This window comes from Mus caroli, chromosome 9 (assembly GCF_900094665.2).
Source record: "Mus caroli chromosome 9, CAROLI_EIJ_v1.1, whole genome shotgun sequence".
Classification (NCBI taxonomy): domain Eukaryota; kingdom Metazoa; phylum Chordata; class Mammalia; order Rodentia; family Muridae; genus Mus; species Mus caroli.
Genome location: NC_034578.1, coordinates 68,659,822 through 68,675,935, shown reverse-complemented (window position 1 = coordinate 68,675,935; position 16,114 = coordinate 68,659,822). Strand labels below are relative to the sequence as shown.

The window sequence follows — 16,114 nt, the reverse complement described above, 5'->3', positions numbered from 1 at the left end:
AAAAAAAAAAAAAAAAAAAAAAAAAAAAAAGAAGAGAGAGGATGACTTTGCTTGTTTCGGTGGGCTCTGCCTCCCTTTCTGGTGATGCTCAGTAGAAAATCCACATGTGGGGAAAATCCATAGCTGGCTACGTGTCATTGTAGATGTTTCTTAGTTTCTTAATTTAAAAAAAAATTGGTAGATGAAAATCAGATAGAAAAATCTGAGAGAGAAAGGACAGCAGTAAAAGGGTTATAAACATCTAGGATCTAAGTTTGGCTGCCAGGAAAATAACTATTTTTCCCTTATTTAACCACTACTTTAAAATGTGTCCATTTTGTGTATGGCTGTGTATGTGTGTGCTCATGTACATGCATGTTCCATGCGTGTATGCATGTGTGTGGAGGCCTGGAGGCAACCTTAGCCTCTTTGCCTCAGGTATCCTCCACCATATATTTGGAAACAGGGTCTTTTACTGGCTTGAAGCTTGACTGTTAGGCCAGACTGGCTGGCCGGCAAGCCCCAGGGTCCTTATTTCTACCCTTCCTGGGAATGAGGTTGCAAGTGTGCACTGCCACACCTAGCCTGCACTGGCACACTTAGCCATCCTTTTCCATAGGTTCTGGGATTGAATTCTGCTTCTCATACTTGTAAGAAAAGCACATTACCAAGTGAGTGCCTCCCCAGCTCTGACTATTATTAAAGGAATCGTTGATACTTAAAGTATATCTACTTTCAATAAGTTATACACATGACAGATGAAATAAAAATCCTGTCTACTTTGGCAGTCTAGGAATGTCGGGGTTTTCCTGGAGTGGAGCAGGGGTAAGGCCGTGGAGCTATGAGTGGGGGAGAGACCCTTTGTTTCATTAGGTCTAGAATAAATGTTTACAGCAGACAAAATCTTGTCTCCAAATGAGAAGTCCGGCCTTGATGTATTGAGTCTTGTGTGGCTTGCACACAAGGGAGTGGGACCGCAGAAGCTGGGGAGGAGCCAGGCTGCATCCATGGGAAGCACCATCAGCAACTGTGATGGGCGAGATCCCATCACATCCCCCATGAGCAGAAGCATTTGCCAAGAGAAGGCACACATCATCGCAGTGACCCTTGGCACACCTTCTCTGCCTCTGGGCTTCCCACATGTAGGGGGATGCCTTAAGTTATGCGATCCTCTTTCCTCACACAAGGGCGTCTGCTCATATCTAGTATTAGAAAGACTATGTGTAAGCCCTAGATTGATTGGCTCTTGGATCAGTTAAACCCTTTTCTAAAAGGAGTTGAGACTGACACCAAAATCAGAGATTTTTTTTCAAAAGGTCCTTCCAGACAAGTTCAGAATAGTGTGTTTTATATCCTCTCTCCAGAGTATGATAAATGTTCCTAATTAAAGAGAGTGAAGGAAACATACACATATGTTTGGCTCTCAGCATCTGAGGCATTTTGTTCTAGAACCTTCTAAGGATTCCAACATTTTTGGATGGTCAAGTCTCATATGTAGATAGCATGGTCTTTGTATACTCTAGGCCTAATCCTTCTATGTTTTTTGTTTTGTTTTTAAGATTTAAATTTTTTTTATTAAAGAATTACTTTGGAGAGTGTGTGTGTGCCCTATATGAGTTCACTACTTGTTTCAGTCAGCAGAGAGTGTCAGATCCCCCTGGAGCTGGCTGTGGTTGTGAGCCACTGGAGATGTGGCCCTCTGGAAGAGCAGCAAGTGCTCTTAACTGCTGAACAGCCTCTCCAGTCTCCTTTCTGTGTATCTCAAATCATTTATAGATCACATATACTACTAAAGACAGTGTAAATTGTTGTTTTTCTGTGTTGTTTAGAGAATAACGATGAGGGGCGAATCTGTACATGCTCAACACAGATGTAATTTTATTTTTTCGAATAATTTTAATATGCAGGTGGTTGAATCCACAGTGGTTGGAGCACAGAGGGCTGACTCCGCATATGTGTGGTGTGTGTTTAAACAGGGACGTGTGCAGTGTCTGGTGTTCATTCCTTTTAGGTTCACATTTCCCTCGCACGCTTCTCATATGGACGTCAGTGTAGTGAAAAGGCCAGCGCTGTGAGCCAGCGCTGTGAGTGGCACTAGCGCCACCTACCGGCTTCCTGGGTTCTAACAGCGAGAGGAGAGTTTTTAAAAGTATTCTGAATTTAAGATCTTTAATTCAGGAAGTAAAAATAATCAAGTTTGTCCAGCACATTGTGGTCACATCTACAGAAAAAAAAAGAGAGAATAAATAAAAAATCTTAACTATTGTGGGTGTTTATGAAGATGCCTTGTGTGAAGTTAGAAATGTGGCCGAGTGCCATGGACAGGTGAGCTCGTCCAGAGGAGCCACCAGGCTGGAAATGAGCTGGGAGCTGTAGGAATCAGGGGGGGTTGGGAGCACAGGAGAAGATATGGCCAAAGAGAGGTCCTGGAACTGACTGTGGTCTTAGAAACAGGTCTTGTGGAAACAGGGGAGGTGCAGGTTCAGGTGCAGGGCCAGGCCAGAGCCACCGGGTGGCACTCTCAATGAGGAAAGTGTCCCATTCAGTGTACATTGGCTGCTCCGAGTCAGTATTCAGCCCCAGATGGCAGGTGCATCCCTTTACAGAGAGAGGAGTTGATCCCGGAGCTTGCTAGTGTTGCTCCAGGATTCCGTGTGGCCTGCAGGGATACTTGGTGGAAATCTGCTGACTTTGGCAGTGCTCTTTATTTTATTATTTCTTATTTTGTGTGTGTATGTGCGCGTGCATACACACTTGCCACCAGACACATGTAGAGGTCAGAGGCTATCTCTATGGAGTGGATTCTCTCCTTCCACCTTTACCCAGGTTCTAGGGATCAAACCTAGGTGGCCTGGCTTGCACAGCAAGTGCCTTTATCCACAGAGCCATCTCACCAGCTCCACCGTGTTCTTAGACAAAGAACCGTCTCTTTTTTAGGCTGTATCTGTTACTGTGATCTCAGCTTTGTCATTGCTTTACATAAAGAGGACACACACACACACACCTCAAAGGGAATGAGAGAGTTCATTCTAGAGCCATAATTGAATGATCGTGGCCTGGGAACATGCATTTAGGGTACCCCCAAATGATAATGTTGTGAAGTCTCTATTGTTACAGAGCAAAAGGAAGCCATAAATCAAGGCACTTTTCAAATACATCATTAGGAGTATTGGCAGGTGGGGAAATCTCTGTCATATGTTGTAGGAGCTGTCTGATGATGCTCTTAGCTTTGGATGGTTGACTACTAATGGCCTATTATGGTAATATACCTCAGAAGGTTTCACATGACACTCACAAAGTCAGACACAGCTGGGCAATTAATAACAGCCCGAGATAATTTGCCTCTGGACCTGCAACATTCCTACTCTCCACAATCGGCAGGCTCTCATCAGCCACCCAGCCTTGTAGGCTCCTTAACACAGGTGTGGCTTTCTCTAAGAACTTCCCTTCATTGTGACAAAATCTACAAAGTCACAAGTCAATCGCCCCAGGTCACTTGGGCCTCGTTTGGAAAACTGCATACTGAATTAGTCACTAAGGAATGCTGAATTCCCACTTCAGTAGAGAAGTGTATTTTTAATCTGTCAACACCTGGTACACAGAGGGAGAGGCACATTTGAACTAGTCTAAGGGGCAGCCTGTGCATGTAGGCAGGGACATTTTCCCTCTTTCCCTTGAAGCCCAAAGGTTTGTCTGGGCCACAACTTCACCTTTCCCAAGGCTGGGACTCCTCGGTGATGTCTCTTGCCATTTTTGTGGTCCTACTTTGGTGATAACGGCTTTGAAGAAACTGTCAATGGAGGCTTATCAGCCCCCCAAATCCAGCTACTAAGTCTGAGTCTCTTCAAAACCTTTTATGTTAAGCAATATATTTTCCCCACCTCAGTAGAACTAAACCTTTAAGAACATTGCTCAAAATAAAGGTGGCTTTTTCGGTCTTTGACTCAATGAAGACTTGGCTTCCACTGTGTGGAGCAGTAAGCTCTTGGACCGTGTAATAAGACCAAGCCCGTGCTCCCTAATTGTTTTCCAGTTTAACTACTAAGCATCATTTAATTTCTTTTTTTTTTTTCTCACCCTTTTTTTGTTATGAAGTTTTTTTGGTCTGTGTATGTATGAGTGCTTGTGTGTGTGAGCACATGTGTGCCTGTCAAGGCCAAGGTTGATACCACATGTCCTTCTGCTGTGTTTACCAAGGCAGGGTCCATCACCAGACTGGGGCTTACTGATAGAGCCCACCTAGCTAGCCAGCTAGCCCTGGGATCCTGTTTCCACCTCCCAGTCATTAGGATTATAGGTGGCAGCCACACCCACCTGAACTTTTTATGTGGAGGGTAGGGATCCAAACTCAGGTCCTTGCACTTGGACAGGGACAGCTTTATCCACTTAGTGTCTCCCTGAATTAGTCACTGAATTCACCAACATAGCAGTTTGGTTAAGGTGAGAAGATAGAAAGAAGTGATGTTCCCCTCTCTGCTTCTCCATCTTGCTGGGCAGCTTTAGAAAAACCTTCAAAGCTGGCAGATGCTGGTGGAAGCAGGGTGGATATTGGGTTCTTGTATGTGTGTATGTGTGTGTGTAAGGGTGAGTGTGTGTAAGGATGAGTGTATGTGTGTCTAGTACCCAGCAGACTGGCTTTCCTATAGAGTTTCATGCTGTCATTGTCTGGCCAGACTCCTTTAGAAGCTCCAGTACCCAGTGGCAAGCTGGCGGTGAACATAGTGCAGAGCAGCATCACAGAAAAAAAAGCCTAGGGACCAGCAACCAGGGCCAGGAGCAGGGAATTTAAAACCCAGTCCATCTCTTCCTGCTAGCCTAGGCTCTGGGTCCTGGAGGCATTCTGTTGTATCATGGTAACGTGCAATAAGGATTGTAGGTGTCCACAGTGTAGCAGTGTCCCATAGGTGACAGGGACCCATCAGATTCACAGGTGTGCCCAACATTTAGACATTGCAGCACAGTGTTATTGATAAAACCATGTTCAAGAAAGAGAGAGAGAGAGAGCGAGAGAGAGAGCTAGCAGCTCATCCTGTATATTACATAAATGTATGGTTTTGTGTTGCGTCACATTCATAGCTGCTGTCTTAGCTTTATTAAGACCTGTGGGCTGTGGGTGGAGCTGCCAGGAGAGAGTGAGGTCAGTTGTCAAACAGAAAATAGAGAATGTGTGTATATACAGGCTTGCCTGTGAGGATGCTCGAGCTATCCCTTTGTTTGCATGGACTTGTCGTCCTTATCTTGGTTTGAAGCAGTGCCTCTCAGCCTTCCTAATGCTGTGACCCTTTAATTCAGTTCCTCCTGTTGTGGTGACCCCCAACCATAAAATTGTTTTGTTGCAACTTCGTAACTGTAATTTTGCTACTTTTGTGAATCTTAATGTAAATATCTGATATACAGGATATCTGATATGCAACCTTTGTGAAAGGCTCACTTGACCTCCAAAGGGGTTACAACCCACATGTTGAGAACCACTGGTTTAAAGGGTCCCTTTCTGCCATACACATGGCTACAGTGCCCTGCATCAGTGAACAACAGAATGCAATGCCTTTATTGGCAGGGCCTGCCTCTCACATGGAAACCAAAGCAGGACATGTTTGCAATTCCCAATGAAATGGCTTTCAGCTCATCACCTCTGACATTTGGCCGAGCAACAGTGCCATGGCCTTGTCTGAGGATGAAGTGTTAAGTTTCTGGCTCTTTAACCGGGTGGTAGAGCAATTTCCCTCCTGTCCATAAAAAGCAAGCTTCTGAAATGGCCCTCCACAGGCTGCAAGTCCACACACACTCCTCCTGCAGTCAGAGATCCTTATGCTCATATGTGAGGAGTGGCCTAGAAGACATTTGTACACTTGAACTTTAGAATCAAGCAGACCCGAGTTTACCAGTTGTGGGACTTTGAGAATTTATTCATTTCCCTTTCTGAAAAATAGAAATAATAAGAGTATCTTCCTGAGAGTGTTTTGTGGGCTAAAATTAAATGATTGTGAGAGTGTATGTGTGTGTGTGTATACATATATATTTGTGTGTGTATATATGTATATACACATATATTTACATATATATGAGATTTATTGATCTGTGGATCTATATTTCACTTATTATGTCCATTGATGCATCATGGAAAATACCTAATGAATACTAGCTACTACTAATATTATTGCTCTCAATAAATGGTTTCCTGTGGTGCAGATACAATGTGGAGGTAAGTGATGAGAGAGGATCTGCTTCATAGCTTCCCCCATCCTCAGGGCTGGTCTTCTTCTCTGTGGGAATCTTGGGAACCAAATGGACCCCTCTTCTTTTCTATACTGTGTGCTACTCTCTAGCTTAGCCATCAAAACACTTCATTGTTTTTTGTTTGTTTGTTTTTGTTTGTTTGTGTCTGAGTGGGACTAGGGTCTCATGTTGTTCAGGCTGGTTTCAAACTCACTGTGTAGCCAAGGATGATCTTGAACTTCTGATCCTCCTGCCTCCACCTCACAAGTTCTGGGATGACATGTGTGTGTCACTTTCCCAGTTTATACAGTGCTGGGGATTGAACCCAGGGTCTTATGCATGCTAGGCAAGCGCTCAGCCAACTGAGCTACATCCTTCATCGGGCTCTTGAGTAGAGGAGTTAAATTCTCTCTATCTCAAGACTCTTCCATTTTAAGGGGTTCACCTATTTGCTGGCACACAATTCATTTCAAAATTGTTGTTCCATGTGCTGAGATGGGCAACACAAAAGGGTGCTTTGGGCAAATGCTCTGCATCCCCAGTACTTCCCATAGCTGGTAAGTAGGTCCTTGGGGATCAGGGAAGAGCCATGGCCCTGAAGCTTCAACCCTAACCCATTCAATTGAACTGTCCCCAGATCATGTCGCACGAGCTCTTCTCAACATTTAGTCTCCGGCTCTTTGGAAGATGATAAGATGGTAGAGGCAGAGGTGGACGCATCTTACTGGGTGTGATTAGAAGAACAGTTGTACACTCTGCGGGGGAAGAGTTGGTGTGATCTGTGCTGAGCTCTGGAACAAACAGGGAAGATATGCTATTCAGAGGAACCCTTGACCCCCGTGGGGTGCTCATGTGTGAGAACACTCCCAGACAGTAGCCTCTACACATACAACCTTAAACTGCAGATCAGAGAACTCAGAGATCCACGGGATATTGTGTTTTTGAAACTTGGGTTCCTTGACATCAAAGAAAGAACTGCACTGAAAAAAGACTATTAAAAATAATTGAGAAACTGCCAGGTGGAACTGCCCCAGAAGATGCTCACTGAGGAGAAGGGGAGAGAGGCGAAGAGCATCAGTGCTCTGGGAAGGAGGCGCCCCGAGCTGGATCATACTCTCAAAAATGCAGATACGGCCAAATGTCCTCATAGTTCGGTTATATTTGTATATGGTGGCCTTATATCTGGAGATGGCCCTCTGTATATCCTTTCTGAGTGACTGTCTACAGTCATTGTCCAATAATCTCTCTTCTTGTTTAAGGAAAGTTTGGTTTGCTTCTAGCCCTCTGGACATTTTTGCCTGAATAGACACAGTTTAAACAACTTCAATGCCCAATGAAAATAGAAATACACCTAGCTAAAATATATGGGAGTGAGATAAGCAAGACATGTGTCTTGCATGATTTATCTTCATAGAGGCCTTTGTTAATCACTAGCATGCTGTTACTTCGTCAAAAGGTAGCAAGAGTTGCTGGGAGCTAGCGGGCAGTGTGGCAGCAGTGTTAGGTAAGGGTGATATCAGCCTCCATAAGCCAGTAGACTTGAGTGGTGCACTGAGTATCCCTCTGGCCTTGGCATTTCTACAAGTCTCTTGCTTTGTCATTTCTCTATAGGAAAGTGAATTTGTTGGGCGGATGCTGCCATGTCAATGTCTGTCCTTGTCTTTTTATATCTGTACTCTTGTCTACTCTAACTTAGGGGGGCAAGGACAGGAAGTAAGCAGAGGAGACAGCACCATACCTGTAAAGGGATCTTGGTGACATGAACTTGGTGGTGGCCCATTTAAAGCTGGAACCCCACTTACTCTGTAGGGGTTTGTGGAATGCCAAAGTCAGAGTGGAAAATTATGCATCCCTCATGATTCTAGGGGTGACTTACCTGTGCTATTCCTAGGGACTCAGTCTCTGGCATCTCTTTTGGAACAACATTAGAAGGTGACATCACAGGGCTTAAAGGAGTAGCCTTGAACTCCAGAGAAAGTGGATCTTGGGTAAATCTCTCTCCTACTATGGTGTGCTTGTGTCTGTCTGACATTTCTCCTCTCTTGGGCTGTGGTGAGTCCCTGGAAGCCAGGGATGCCTTGTTCTGCGGATCAGATCGGATGGGAATTGCCCAGAGTGTAAACACCACTCTTTACATGTTTCCTGAATGCTGCTCTTTCCTCCTGTCCTGACCCTGGTTGTAGGCTAAGTGGTGATCTTCTTAGATCTGGGTCTTTTACTTCTCAAGGGCTTGCCTCAACGTACAGTCCTGTGTCTTGGATCTCTGTCTTCCGACCTCGGTTAGCATGGTATCAACTTGACTTAACTTGCTACCAAACCAGACTCTGGTTCAAATCCCTTGTCACCCTATCCCCTTTTAACCCCCTCTGGCTCTTATTTGGACCCTTTGCCTGGACTTCTAAGGCTGTTTCTTGCCTCCTGGCCACTCTCCATCCCATCTAAAGGAGGTACTGCTCAAAACTTGAAGCAAGATTTATTTATAGCTAGTGAACACATTATCGTTTCCAAGTCTAGTGGTTTACATCGTATATCACTTCTTTATTTTAAAATCTCAATACTTTATGTAAATCATGAAGTTTTTAGAAGTATCACAAAAGAACACAGTTGGGTCAGCTTTCTTCTCTATGTATTCTAGATAAAACCAAAACCACAAGAACAGACAGGCCATACATAGTCAGCGCCTTTAGTGCAGAATCTTTGTCAGCCTGGTGAATGTTCACCGTGGATTGGGAGACACAGTGGTGTCTTCAGCTGGCTGCCCAGGCTTCTGTGAACAAATGCTTAACCCTTCCCTGAGTTTTAAGATCAATCCCGTTATCTTTCTTCCCGATAATTTGTACAAATTCTCTGTATTATTGGCATGGAACATTTATTGAAAAATGCTTAAGTGATGTTATTATCTGCCAGTCAGTGGGATTTATTTGTGGATCTCTTACATAAATACTGGGGTTTTTCTATGGTTGCAGTTGTCAATTTTCTACAATATTGTATGTCTTGTTTGTCATTTTCTGTAATAGTTTTAAAAAGTAGTGCTTGTCATCTTTATCTTTCATTGGAACCCATGTGTCCGTCCCCTCCCCCTTCCGTCCTCTTTTTTGGTCTATGGCACTTATGCCATATTCTATGTGTTTTGCCTTCGTCCCTCTGTGGTTGTTCTTCATGTTTTGTTTGTGCCTTTCTCCCCCTTATAGAATGGAAGCTTTGTGAGGGCAGGGCCTTTGGCCTGTTTCATTCATGACTGTATTCCTAATGTCTAGAATGGTCACTGGTATCCAGTAGGTGCTCAATAAATACTATTTTTGGACAAATAAAGAATAAGCCATCTGGAATTTATTTTTGTGTCTCTGGTGTGACCAGGGCTTGCTCTCTGTCTCTTCCCGGCTCATAAGAAGCTTGGGTTTCTAGGTCATTATCCACTGTGGTTTTTTCATGTCACCTTTGTCAAGCTGCAGTTCTTTCCCCATGCTATTGTCTTTACATAGTCTTTTCCTACCTCTCTGCCTATGTCTATAGGAAAGCCCAGTCTTTAGACTTAGGGGTTGGGCATGGGGAGAAGGGAGAGGCCAGCCCAGCCTATCAGTAGCTAGATGATCAGCGAGCCTTTAAGACATACCTTCTATAAAGTGGGTGTAAACACGGACAGAGTTCCTTCTCGAAAGCGATTTTCTGAATGATATTGAAACTCATCAGAGGGTGAGGGAATGTGCTAAGTGACATATTTGGTTCTAAGTCATGCGCCCTGGGACTACAGAAGCTGGACGTTTTATCCTAAACTCTGAGGGAATGAAATCTGGCCTTGCCCTTACCTCTGCTCTGACTAGGCTTCGTGTTGTGAACAGATCCACAAATCCCTTATCTTTTCCAATATCCTGACTCTTATACAATAAAGGAAACCAATTGTAACAGTACCTGCTCCTGAGGTGCAAGTATGGACTGACTGGTAGCATGTTTGCCGAGTGTATTATTACCACAGTGCCTCCAAAGGTGAACTAATTCTCCTGTGGGTAGAGAGTCTGTGGGGAGGAGGCAGTGTCTGAATGCGTCTTGCAGGATGGGTTGGATTTTTCTAGGCAGAAATTGAATGGGTGGAAGAGGTCATGCCAGATAAGATACAGAGTAAATAAAACCAAAAATATGAAGACCAGACAGTGTGGGGTGAGTCGAGGTATGGATCCAGTTTGACTGGATTCGATGAGGGAGTGGTCAATGGAGAGGCTGGAAAATGTGAGTTGAGACCCACTGGGGTGGGCCGTGGGTATTGAGCCAAGAACAAGATTATTACCACTCATCATTCCACAGCATGCTCCTACTGCTCAGGTATCTGAGCCTCAGAGTGCTGTTCTGGATGCTGGACTGATACCAGAGGAGAAGGAGGAAGGAGGGCAGGTATGGCGGGGTTCATATTCACAACACTGAAACTTTAGGGATGTTTTTGAAAGGACCATTTTTAGGATCCATTTTTTGGCTGGCTATGAACAGATGTCCATTGCACTGCTCAGAGTCAGCCTTCTTCCCAGCTTCTGGGGTTTTCTCCCTGAACTCCTATCTATCCAGGAAAGCGCAGGGACAGATCAGCAAGCTGTTGCTTCCTTTCTCCATCCCACTCGCCTTCCCGGAAGTTTAAAGAATCAGGGACTCATCTGGCGATGGTGGCACATACCACATACTGTGGCCTGTAATCCCAGAACTTGGTAGATGGAGGCAGGAGGATCTGAAATTCAAGGTCATCATCCACAGCTAGCCTGGGCTAAAGAGACCCTGTCTCAGAAAATAAAATGGGGGGTGGGGAGACTACTGGGGAGATGGCTCACTTGGCAAAGTGCTTGCCGTGAAAGAATGAGGACCAACGTTCAGATCCCCAGCACTGACAAAAAGCTGAGTGTGGCATCACCAGGCAGACACCAGGAAGGTCCCTTTAGCTTGCTGGCCAGCCAGTCTAGCCTAATGGGTGAGATCCAGGTTCAGTGAGGAAGGCATCTGCCATCAACTTCTGCATGTACACATACGTGTGCACCATATGTGTGGACAACATAGACAACAGACACAGACAGACAGACAGACACACAAACACACACACACACACACACACCTGACAGCCCCGACCCCTTTATCAAGGCAAACCCCACTTTCCAGTCTATGTCCCTCCTCCCCCCCACCTCCCGCCCCCAGGCCACTGGCACAGTGCTAAGCTGTGGTCCTTAGAAGAATGAACAGCAGGATGTGGATAAAAAAGAGCATTAGGGAAGCTGTGGCTGAGGTCTCAGCTCTTGCCAGCCCCTTGAACCTTGGTTTCTTGTTGGAGGTGATAACCATGTAGGGTTGTTTGTGAGTATCCAGGAGCTAAGCTGTCCAAGGCCTGATACCCAGTACGTGTCTTCCTTCCTTCCCAGTGGATACACAGGCAATGGGAAGCCGCTCTGTTCATCCTTTCTTGACATCTCGATAGCTAAGTCGTTCTTAGGCACCAGGGAGGAACTGCATGCTGGTCTACTCTGAGAAGTTGAGTTCCCATCAATCTAGGATGGAAATCAAACCAAATAAGATTATCTTAGCTCAGAAGCCCATTCCAACTGATCCTTCTGACTAGCATAGTTCTATTATTATATATTACTTCAAACTTAATAGAAAAAATTGATTAAAATATGCACCCCGTTCATATCCAGCCTGGCTGAATGCCACAAGACACATTAATTGAAAGTGGATTCCACTGCCTGCTGCAGCCCATGGGGATGAAGAATGGGCCTTTCTCCTCTGGGCCTTCATTGATTTTTCATTTTCTCCACTCAGAGCTTCATTTAGCAATTTTTCAGTTTCATTTGGTCGGGGCCTTGATTCATCCCCTCCCATGAGGTAATGCACCCTCTTCTTCATCCTCCTGAAGCCATTCTTGCAGGCTGTGTTAGCGCATACACAGTCTGATCTCACCAAACTGCCCTGTGCATTGCTATTTTCAAAAGGAGGCTAAGCTTTATTATTTTTATTTTTGCATTTTCTATGGTGTCTCTTCCTTTACCAAGGAGAAGGGAATTTAAACTTATAACGTAAAAGGATAGAGATGTAGCTCAGTGGCAGAATGACTGCTCCCAAGGGCCTGGGTTCCATCTGCATCATAGCAAGTAAACTAAGCCAAACATAGCTCCAAAATATGACAGTAAGCTGACAACATGACAAAACTTCTAGACCAGAGTCCTGGGGATTGTTACCAAACCAAGTCCTTCAGGTAAAGGGCAGAATATGCTAATTATTTACATGTTTTCATTGTGTGGTAGAAGGGAGCAAACATGATTCCTGATCTGCCAGGGGTATAGGTAACAACTCTGCCAGATCAAGGAGCAAGAGATTGGGTCGAAAACAAGGCCTTCTCAGGACAAGAGGAAGCAAAAGAGAGGTGGACACTTGGATGGAATTCTAGAAGGTTTTTTCCTGTCCTGTTCCATGTTCTATAAAATCCCTGGCCCAATGGATCCCTAGCAGTTTTGAAAATGGTATTGGAATAGGGGAGGGGAGATAGTTGTAGAGATAGCTCAGTGAAGAACACTTGCCGCTCTTGTATAGATTCAGGGTTCAGTTCCTGGGGCTCACATACTACCTACAACTCTGGTTCCAAAGGATCTTATACCCTCTTCTGGCCTCACAGGGCACCAGCATGCATCCAGTACACATAAAACTCATACAGACACATACACATAAAGATTAAGTACATTGTGAAGACAGTATTGAAGATCTGAGCTAGTTCCTTGTGGGCATTTTATGTTTTCAAATACCATGACATTTCCCAAGAGAAGGCTGTAGAGACTCAGAATAAAGTTTTATGTTTTTATTTTGATCTAAAGTTCAATTTCTGAGTATTCAGGAACATGGACTAGCATTTACACATCTTTGACAAATGTTTCAACGAGTCAACAAAGTTTAAAGCAGAAAACCCTGGTTGGGTGGCCAGGGTGTCCTCAGGAAGGAAGGAATAGCACAGCAGAGGCGTGGTGATGGTAGGCATGGCGATGGTGGGCGTGGCGATGGTGGGCGTGATGCTGGTGGGCGTGGCTTCCGCATTAATGTTAATACACTCCTCAACACCCTTCAATCCCTGACCTTAAATACGTGAGCCTGTGGGCCTTGTGGCTATCCCTAAAATGAAAAGCAACCATACAATAAAACAGATTTTAAAGGGAATAGAAAAGATGCCATAAATGTAGGCTGGCTTCTTTCTATTTCAAGAGCTTAAACAGTCGAATCAATGTGACTATTGGTATTTTTTGTTTTGTCCTCGTTTTAGCTCTGAGAAGGCAGCCATTCATGAGCACCACACAAACCTGTTTCAGTCCATTCATGAATCAGACAGTATCACACACCAATGTTTCAGTCCAAGGCTTCACAAGGGGCACAAGGGAGAAACTTTAACAAGGTGTTGTTGGAAGCAAGACAAAGAAAATATTGAGGAATGAGGAGGTAGTTTGGTTCCTAGGCTGCCTGCCTACTGTGCACAAAACCCTGGGTTTGAACCCCAGAATAAACTAGGCATGGTGGTACAGTCTTCAATAGAGGCAGGAACCAAGTTCAAGGCCATTCTCAGATACATAGGGAGGTCAAGGCCAGCCTGGGTTCCATGAGATCAAATTTTAAAAGTGTGTGTGTGTGTGTGTGTGTGTGTGTGTGTGTGTGTGTGGTTAAATCAGAAAGTGCCTAGTTAGAAGTTAGTTGGCAGTTTCTGATCTCCGAAGGCCCTAGCTATAGGTTTATAAATGGACTCTGCTTCAGTATTTGCTTCTGATTGGTGATGCTAATTAAGGGCAAGTTGTTGGCTTCCAATTAAATTTAGGTTTTATCTTCTTAAGCCAGTTCTTGACCAGCAAGTCCCCAAGAGGTTCTGTTTGCTTGGGTCAGAACCCCAGGCATTGAGCCCTCATCACTTTAACACTTTCCCAGTTTACAGCCTCTCAACTATGAGAGCTTCATCCAAATCACCACCATCGTGGCTGCTTTGCCTTTGTCTCCATATAGGACTTCTAATTGTGATCAACTGGGTGTTTGTTGTTTTGTTTTGTTTAATAATGGGATCTTATACTGCAGCCTAGGCTGGTCTGGAGTTCACTGTGATGCCTTCTGCTGGCCTGGCACATGTGGCTATCCTCCTGCTTTGGCCTCCTGGGTTCTAGGATCACAAGTGTGAACCACTGTACTACCCTTGACAGTGCTTGTTGTTTGAGGTAGACTCCTGTAGTTCAGAGTAGCCTCAGATTTACTATGTAGATCCTCCTGCTGGTCAGTACCCCCGAGTATGGACATTACAGGTGTCCCCAGTTTTATGAGGTGCTGGTGATCAAACCCAGGGCTTCATGTATGCTAGGCAAATACTCTACCAATAAGCCACACTCTCAGCCCCTGACTAGCAGTTTTTAACATGACTTTCAGTGCAGATTCAAGGAGGGACGAAAGCTGACTGTGCACAGCTCTGGGACTTGTCATCTAGCTGGAAGGAATCTTGCATGCAGTTTTCTTCGGTGTGCTTCCTCTTTTACGAGGCCTTTTCCACATCTGTTATCATTTCCCAGTAGGATAAGAAAATACCTAGAGAATATTTTTTCTTAACAACCTATGCCGATCGTGTCTAATATCAAATGCTTATTTGTGGCCGTATTTCTTCACTAATTTCTCATCATGGTTCCCAAGTTCCATATTAAATTATTGTGCTTCCTGAGCCTTGCACAACTGGGTATTGGTCACATAAATCCAGCTATAGACGGTGTCCTTTTCTATCATCGAACATAAAATGACCTGTATCCTATGTGTTACTGCCAGAAAGAAAAGCCCAGAACATTGCAAGTCTTACAACTTCACGATGCATTAAGTCTGTTCTAAACTGTGTCTATAGGGGGTGGGTGGGGTTGTGTGTGGGTGTGTGGTATATGTGTATGTTAAGTGTGTGGGGTTGTGGTATGGGTATGGTATGTGTGTATGTGTACGTACATGTGTATAAGTGTAGGGGTGTGGGTGGTATGTGGGTGCATATCTGTGTGTGCATGCTTGTGGAGGCCAGAATAAAACCTCTAATGTCAGCATCATTCCTCAAGAGCAATCAACTTGCATAGTTTTATCTATCTATCTATCTATCTATCTATCTATCTATCTATCTATCATCAATCTATCTGTCTGTCTATCTATCTATCTATCTATCATCAATCTATCTGTCTGTCTATCTATCTAGGTATCTACCTATCTATCGAGACAGGGTCTCTCAATACCCACGAGCTTACTGGCCACTAAGCTCCAGGAATCTTCTATTTCCTGCTTCCTAGCACTGGGCTCACAAGCTCAGCACCATGCCTGACTTTCTAAATGAATGCTCTGAGGACCTAACTCAGCCTTGTAACTACTTGACTTACTAAACTATCTCCCCAACCCTGTTCCAGTATTTTTGTATGCTATCTTCTTGGTCTGGTTGGTAACTATTTTGAGGCAAATTGAGAGGAATCCTACAGTAACCTATTTCCAAAGCACCTAATGAAACTATGTGGTTTGTGTACCCCCCTGCCTCCCCAGTCAATGCCAGTGTGTGCCCATGCTTAGGAGTGATTGCTTAGCTCAAACTACAGATGCAAGTGTCTCAACTGTTGTTGAAGAGGAGAAAAGCAACTATCAGTTATAGCAAGCTACAACTGTCATTTCCCTTCTCCTGAAAAAAATTAACTTAAAAATTGTGTATATGTGTACCTGCTTATCTGTATTTGCACGACGGTGTGCAGTACCCACAGAAGCCAGAAGAGGGCGTCAGGTCCTCTGGAGCTGGAATTCCAGACAGTTGTATGCCACCCAGTGTGGGTGCTGAATCCTGGTCCTCTGCCAGAGCAGTAAGTGCTCTTAACCACAGAGTCATCTCTTCACTCCTTCCCTTCCCTTTAAACACCGGCTTAAAAAGTTGGCA

At 44.5% G+C, this 16,114-nt stretch overlaps 1 protein-coding gene across 2 annotated transcripts in view; it reads left to right on the top strand.

The window, feature by feature from the left end:
* Myzap (myocardial zonula adherens protein) overlaps positions 1 to 16,114 on the top strand; it is an 88,690-nt gene that overhangs the window by 46,910 nt on the left and 25,666 nt on the right. The gene's annotated exons all lie outside the window — the stretch shown is intronic.